This window comes from Nannospalax galili, unplaced genomic scaffold (assembly GCF_000622305.1).
Source record: "Nannospalax galili isolate Female #2095 unplaced genomic scaffold, S.galili_v1.0 scaffold518, whole genome shotgun sequence".
Classification (NCBI taxonomy): domain Eukaryota; kingdom Metazoa; phylum Chordata; class Mammalia; order Rodentia; family Spalacidae; genus Nannospalax; species Nannospalax galili.
This window is the reverse complement of record NW_008342851.1, coordinates 3,171,227-3,179,497: the sequence shown is the minus strand read 5'-3', so window position 1 is coordinate 3,179,497 and position 8,271 is coordinate 3,171,227. Positions and strand designations below refer to the sequence as shown.

The 8,271-nt window shown below is 41.6% G+C and overlaps 1 pseudogene; it reads right to left on the bottom strand.

The window, feature by feature from the left end:
* Nucleotides 1-286: 286 nt before the first annotated feature.
* Nucleotides 287-6,368, bottom strand: LOC103738739 (annotated as a pseudogene).
* Between the last annotated feature and the right edge of the window lie 1,903 nt (nt 6,369-8,271).

Below are 8,271 nucleotides of genomic sequence, written 5' to 3'. Positions count from 1 at the left end.
TCCACTTCCACAGGGGATTGGCCTGGTCTACAATACTGGCTGTGTGTTCCACCTCTAGGAGTGGGCATTACATCCAATAGAAAATTTGCTTGTACATACACTAGATGCTCCACTATTGCACCAGCTGGAACACCTTGTTTGGCATGTTGATAGTGCAGCATGCAGGGTCCATCGTTGAGCTGAATTATAGGGGACAGTTCTCCCCCGGCCATTTGCAGGTTTTGTTTTTTTTTTTTTATTGGGGTTTATATGGGTTGGGAAGGTATCCCTCCAGGAAATGTCCGTTCTAATCTTCCTGAGGTGTTTTCTGGAACTTTCTCTTTTTCTTTGTGCCACTCTTGCTGTCAGCAACAGCTTCAGGCCACTGCTAGCTGGCTCCTCCTTGGGAGAAAATTTCGTTTTGTTTCTTGGGAATTCTCACATTCGTTGCCTCTTTGGGGCTATTTCCTCCTCAGGTACAGACTTCTTCTTTTTAGGAAAAGGAAGGCTTGTGTTGGTAGCAGTGTCTCTTCAGGACCACTAACCAACTCCACCTTGGAGAGAGCTTTCTTTTTCTTTCATTTAGGGGAATAAACAGGTAACTCTTCCATTCCATTTTCCTGAGGAGCCTCCTGGGGCTTTGGTTTTTCTTTCTTTTTGGGTTTTTCACATGTCTCTCCTGGTTGAGGACTCCTGGGAGGCAACCGAGGACAGAGCCATGGATCGAACCATGTGCTACAACCAGCTCTCTGGGATCTTGATAAGTTCTGTCAGCATCTATCTCCTCCCTCACATTCTTCTGGAATACTAGTGTTTTCTGAAGAGGCCGGGACCAGCGCAGCTAGCTGCTTCTCTTCCTTCTTTGAGCCTTTCTTCTCCTGTTTTTCCAGCTTCCTGGTAATCTCAGCAGCCATTTCCTCTGCCTGAATCATTGCTTCCTGCATGACTTCTAGATTTTTCCGTGGCCTTTCTCCAGTCTCATAGAAAGATAGCTGCTCCTTAACTTGTTCTCAGAGTTTCTCCTGAAATACACTTGTAGACACCTCAGAGAAGCAATCAATTTGTGATGCAACACTGCATTTGTTTGCTAGATATCAGGAGATGTGGCCTTTGTTCTTGGCAGCTGCTCAGCTAATGAAAGTGGAAGGGAAAATGACTCCGTATTTTGGTGTGGTACTTCTTGTCTTTAGGGTCTGAAGAGGGACTTTCAGCCCCAAGGATCTGTACTCTGGATGCTGGGGACTTGGCCAGGTTGGTGAAGCTGTCAGCATGAGCAGTAAGACATTCACCTACATCCTCCCCAGCTGACAGTCTAGGGGCTACTTGGCTCATTTTGGAGCTCAGGTTAAGTGTGTAGGCTCTGGTGATACTCTGACAAAGACACCACAGGACTGGAGATGCTCTTGATGTTTATCAAGTCCCTAGTAGATATGCCCATGCCCACTGAAAATCAAGAGTCATTCAGAACGGCCTTAGTTTTGGCCCCATCCATTGTCAACTCTTCAAGCTTCTTCAACTTTTCCTCATTCAACTCTCTATGGTTTCCAATGAATTGGGCCAGACAACAGTATGTGGAATTGTCATTGATAATCTTTATGAGCTCCAGAAAGTGATATCCATACCACTCCCTGACATGCATAGAAAAGGTATTGATGTCTTTATCTAGCTGGTCCAGGAGGGTTATGGACTGGATGATCATGTTCTCTACCTGGTTCACATTAAACTTAACTTTGGCAGGAGAATAGCTATGTCTCAGCCCTAGTTGGGCTTTACAAGCTGATAGATCAGTCAGGACTCTTCACCAGATTATGGAAATGAAGATGAACTCCTTGAAGGACCTCAGCTAGTATACCTCCAGTCTGGCAGTTGTACCCTATTCCTCCTGTGTAACAGCACCAATTTTGGGGTCTCCAACCCCCAGCAGTACTTTCTTCTTTTTAGATGGCAGGAATGTCTCCAAGAGCAGGTGGAGGTCCTCATGAACAACTCCCTCAGACACAGCATTGGCACTTTCCAAGGCAACCATGGGATGAGGAAAAGGGACAAAAGGCCACCAGGCCAATGATGTTGTGGAACTTGCCAAGGTTGAGCACATGCTCCTCCACCTGTGGGAGAAGGCTTAATGGCTTCTCTCCTTGGATCTAGCTTCTACAGTGCAATGAGGGGGGCACCATGAGCCATGTAGTTAATTAAAACATAGGTGCCTGGGCCCCACATCCCTGGCTTTACTTTAGTCTGCAGGAAATGGAATCTGATAGGTTTATCTCTAACCTCTCCTCAAGAGATTCTATTTCTTATTTTTCATTCCTGTCAGATTTGATATTCTAAGCTGATTCTAAAAGCCGTATGGGAATGTAAACACATTTGAATAGGAAAACAAATTCAGCCAAAGACGAGCAAAGTTAGAGGAGTCACACTACTCAATTGAAAACATGAAATTATAGCAATGAAAGTAATGTGAAATTAGTAAAAATATAGCTATCTAGAACAATGAAACAGAAAGAAAACCCAGAAATAGACTCAAAGAAATACAATCAATTACTTTGGGACATAGGTTCAACAGCCAATCGCTGAAGAATGGAGAGTTTTCAGTAAATAATCTAAGAGCAATTGGATGTTCAAATGCAGAGCAAACAAAGCAACCATGGGACAAAACAAAACACAATGACCTGGTACATTTCGCACAGCTTATAGGAAAATATAGTTTAAACTATAAACTTCCAGAAGAAAATCTGGAGTTGACAAAGAGGTTTTTGATATGACATTAAAGAATAGCATTAACATCTCTGAGTATTGGCTGATAGAAATAAATGATTTAATAAATGGATGCATACAAAAAAGAATGCCTCTATTTGAAATGATTACAATTATGAATGATAGAAGGATAAAAGAAACAGGAAAACCTTACTTTACTGCTGAGTAGAACTCTATTGTGTAAAATTACATTTTCATGAAGTTTGCAGGTAAATGGATGGAACTAGAAACTGTTATACTAAGTGAAGTAACACACTAAAACAACAACAACAACAAACCACCCCCTCAACACCCCCCAAACCCAGAGAAACCAAATGATATATGTTCTCCCTCACATGTAGATCCAAGCACCAAATCCTTATATGTGAATTTGTATCATGATGTAACTGCAGGAACCAGGATAATGAAAAGGAACAAGGTAGGTAAAGGGAAAGAAGGAACTTGAGAGAGATGAACAGTAGGAGACAGGTGTTACTAAGGGAGAGACTGATAAAATGGGGATATTTAAATGGAGGAAAGAGGGAGGGTTTTACAAGGAACTTTGGGGATAATGGGAAAAAAGGAGTTCAAGAGAGGTGGGACCATAGGAGACTGGTATTATCAAGAGAGAAATGGAGAAAGAGGGGGCACTTTAAATGGGAAAACCATGGTGGAAGGATTAGATAGGGAGAGAGGAGAGATAAATAATGCCTAACTAGTGTAAAAAAAACTAGAGGAAATCATTTTAGTCTGACAACCCAAGGACAAATTACACATACAATATCACTACACGAGTCAATGTGTATAGCTAAAGGCTACATAATGAGAAACAGTGCCATACAAGAGAAACCTTCCTTTGAGTTGTTGGTTAGGTTGGTTCAAGAGACTCCCAAAATTACACAGGCTCTTGCTACAGCCTTCGATTATCTCACAAAACTTGACACAGAATTTGGATCAAAGGAGCTGGAACTGCCTGGAAGCCACTTCCCCTGAAGGCTAGCTATCTGCTAGCCCTGCATATAGCTTTGAAGAGCACTATGCAAGGTGCTAAGGGAAAACATGAATTGTCCAAAATCAGCTTCAAGACCAAATAACCACATGAATAACCTGTATAACATATGACATTGGTACACTAATGGCACTTTTATATTGGGAGCAATCAACAGCTACCTAATTGGACTAAAAAGCCCACTCAATGGGAAGAAACTCATGTGTGGTACCATAACATCACCAAATATATATGGCTGGAGAGGTCATAGTGAGTGTGGTGTTTTTAAACATATGTTCACATTTACTCAGTATTTTTGCATGCAGAAGGTGCAGCTTAATTCCTCTGTTCTTGAGTGTGGAATGGACTTATGACTGTCTTTTTAACAAATCAGGTATGGAAAAGAATAAGAATTAACTTTATAGCAAAACAAATTTGCAGATACTAGCTTATCCTAGTAAACAAGGCCAACATATTAGACATTCTGATGTCATGTACTTCCTTATGGGAGAGGGAACAGGCTTTGAGGGCTCCAGGGGATTAGACTGAGGAATTGGGTTGGTCTGGGTGCAAAGGATCAGAAAGCAGTGGGGAGTCCAGGCCAAGAGGGTAATCCAGAGGTCTGGGGTGCCAAGAGAAGAAATGGGTCAGTGCCCACACTAAGAAGAGAGACAGGGTGGGGGAGCTCAACTTCTTAGTTTTGTTTACTGTGGTTATATAACAATGGTTCTAAGATGTTTACCTAAGAGAAAGCTGAGTTAAAAGCCTATAGAAAATTCTTATTCTGTGTTTGCAACTTTCTATTTGTCTAAAATTGTTGCATTGTAAAAAATAATGAAAACCCCGAATAGCCACCTTTCCCATGCAAACACCAGAATTGTGGCAGCATGTACCCATGCTGGTTTTATTATCAAAAATAGACTGCTGAACAGTTCCCTCCAGCTTTTTCTATGAGTTCCTCCAGTTTTCTGCAACATTTACTCACACCGTGGTTGCCTCAACTGCAGGTGATCCCTGCTGTCTCTTCTCTTGGCTGAGCATAGCTCTCTTCTACCACCCTAGCCTTGGAGGAAGGAAGTGCTTCCTCCCATAGAACATAGCCTTAGACTGGTAATAAAAAACAGACAAATGGAACATCTGTATCGCCCCCTCCAAGACCTAGGGAGCATCACAGAAGAGGGGATGGAAAGATTATAATCAGAGGATGAGGAGGGGCACTACAAAAAGCTGCCTTGGATATGTCACATCTGTTGCAATCATGAACACACAGCAGCTGTGGTCCTGCACAAGACACACACACACACATACACACACACACACACACACACACACGTGTGCGTGTGCGGGGGCACAGACATGAACCTAGGAGGGCAGGCAATAAGATGGATCAGGGGGGTAAAGGTGCTTGCTGTGCAAGCCTAAAGACATTAAGCTCAATCCTGGAACCTATGTAAAAATGGAAAGAACGTGCTGATTCCACAAAGTTGTCCTCTGACTTCTACACTGGTGCCATGGCAGCTATGTTCTCTCTCTCTCTCTCTCTCTCTCTCTCTCTCTCTCTAAATAAGTAGAAATAATATTTAAAAAAGAAAGACTAAAGGGTTTATTTTGCGTGTACTTGTTTGTGTGCATGTTCCTGTGCACGTGTGCGTTTGTGTGGAGGCCAGAGGTTGGTGCCAGTATCTTCCTTAATTGCTTGCCACCTTATTTATTCCATTTTATTTTTTAAAGGTTTGTTTTATATTTGTGTGTGTGTGTGTGTGTGTGTGTGTGTATGTGTGTGTGTATAGACATATATGTGTAGGTGCCTGAAGAAGCTAGAAGAGGGTATTGGATCCCCTGGAGCTGAAGTTACAGGTGACCGTCAGCTGCCCAGTGTGGGTGATAGGAACCAAACTCCAAGTGCTCTCCATTGCCGCGTAATTTCTCTTGCCTTCCCCTCCCTTGTTTTTGAGGCAAGGTCTCTCACTGAACCTGGCGTGCAATGATTTGGGTAGGCTGGCTGACATGGCTCTTTACATGGATATAGGGGACTTCAAAATCAGATCCTCATGCTTATGCAGCAAGCACTTTACTGACTGAGCTGTCTCCCCAGCCCCTAAAGTGTTTTAAATGTAATATCTATAATTTAACAAAATAATCATTGGACTCCTGATAAAAATGCAGTGTTATTTTTAAACTCAAAAAAGGGAGAGAGAATGAATAGATCAGTCATAGACTGAGAAAAAAAATATACCTAGTATACATATGATAGTGACTATATTAGAATATCCTCAAGTCAGCACTGCATAATGCATAATCTAGAGACTCACAGAAAAATGGGAGCTTGAAAGCTGCCTTGGTATAGCTTGGTGAAGGGGAGAGTCAGAATAAGAAAAACAAAACCCAAAGAGGTAAAGAAGAGCTTTGGAAATCCATAAAACTAGTGAGAGGATGCATTCAAAGTACAGAGGAAAAGAAGTAAGCCCACCACAGCTCCAGCGAGGCAGAGCTCCTGTGTGAAGTGAGGGGAAGTAGAAAGCACTCTGGAAAGGTAAGTCAGGTGAGAGGCAGGCCGGCTTACCCTCAGGATGAGCTCACAGCTTGCAGATGCCTCAAATCCAGTTAAGGGCTTTGTTGAGACAATGATCCTCCTGCTGGATGATGGCTCAGGAGTAAAAAATCCCATTTTGTCACTCTGTGTGAGTGGCCAGGTGACATCTTTATTTTTTAAAGATTTATTTCTATTTTTTATTTATTTGTACCTATGTCTATATGTGTAGATGCCCACAGAGGTCTTTTTTTTTTTTTTTCAGACAGGGTTTCCCTGTAGCGCCAGCTGTCCTGGAACTCACTATGTAGACCTTGAACTCATAGAGATCTGTCTGCCTCTGCCTCCCGAGTGCTGGGACTAAAGGTGTGTGCCACCACGCCCAGATATCCTAAGTCATTTTTAACTCCATAGCACATTCTACAGAAGTTTCTTTTGCCATTTATGTTTTATGGTCATTAGGGATGTATTAACGGGCTTCAGTCAATTCTGAGTTACTTTTGTATCTTCTTGTATTTGCTGTTACGATGGTCAGTTTTCTCCTCTCACAATGGTGCTAGAGTTTGAGTCTTTATGAGTAGGTTTCTCAGTAAGAGAGTTATGAAATAAAACTGGAAGAATTATCCATACAAGCAGATGAGCAAATTGTAGCACAGAAACACAGGAAACATGAAAAAGCAACATGGCTCCCCGCAAAGGTCACAAGCCCCTACTACTGAGCTCAGAGATACTCAAATAGGTAAAATGCCAAAGAAAATGTCAAAACATGGGTAAAATGAGTAATGATGTCAAGGAGATACGATACTCAAAGCAGATGAATTCAACAGGACCAGGAGAGGAAAGTCAGCAGCATGGAGGGAAAATCAGCAGAACTGATGGGAAAATCAGCAGTGAATGAAGAAGTTAGCAACATAGCAGAGACATTCATCAAGGAACTCGAGATTCTGAAAAGAAATCAAGTAGAAACATTGCAAATGAAATCAGTGAATCAAATAAAAAGTACAGGTAAGAAACATCATCAAAGCAGATGGATATCGGGGATGGGGGCAGGTCAACAGATACTGCATTCAAGCATCAATAAAGAAAAGAATATGAAAATGACCACAACATCCAAGAACTCTGGGATAGGATCAAGAGACCAAACCTAAGAATCCACCAGACAGAGGCAGGAGCCAAGATGAACACCAATGGCATATAGATGCTTCTCAATGAAATTATAGCTGATTAGTCCCCAAATCTAGAGAGAGAAACACACCCAAACACAGGAGGCATTCAGAACCCCCAAAAGAAATGACCGGAAAAGAGCTTTTCCATGACATATTGTACTCACAATATAAAAAGTACAAGGTAATGGAGCACTGCTAAAAGCTGCAAATGAAAAACATACTAGTTTACCTCCAGTGGCGAGCACATCAGAATAATATCAGATTTCTTGTAAGACCGCCCCCCCCCCCAATGAGGAAAGCATGCAACAATATATTCGAAGTCCCAAAGTGATATATAGGCCAATAAAGATGGTCAAAATACATAGATATTTCATAAAAGGTGTATGGATGGCCACTAAGTACATGAAACTTTGCTCAAAATCATCAGTCATTAGACAGATACAAATTAAAGTAACATGAAGGTAGGAGTAGCTTCAGCTCCCAGAAGACTGAGGCAGGAGTATTGTGAGTGAGCTTCTGCCTCAAATGAAAACAAAGCAAGTGAAATGAAACAAAAATAAGCCATACATAAGACACTATTCCATCCCTGCTAGAATAACTAAAATAAATAGAAAACACTAAATGTTGCCGAGGAAGTCAAACAACTGGAATTCAGATGAGCAGGTAGACTTTGGATTTTTGATTTTGGAGAACCGTGTGATAGTTTCCAATAAAATTAAGTACACATGACTAAGGTCCACTCTATTTACTCCAGAGACTAGAAAACATGCCCAAAAGACATGTCAAATATTATTCATAGTGGCTTTATTCATTATAGTCCACACTAGAGACAACTTACTATTTATCAACAGAAGAATGAATGTTTGTGATATAGG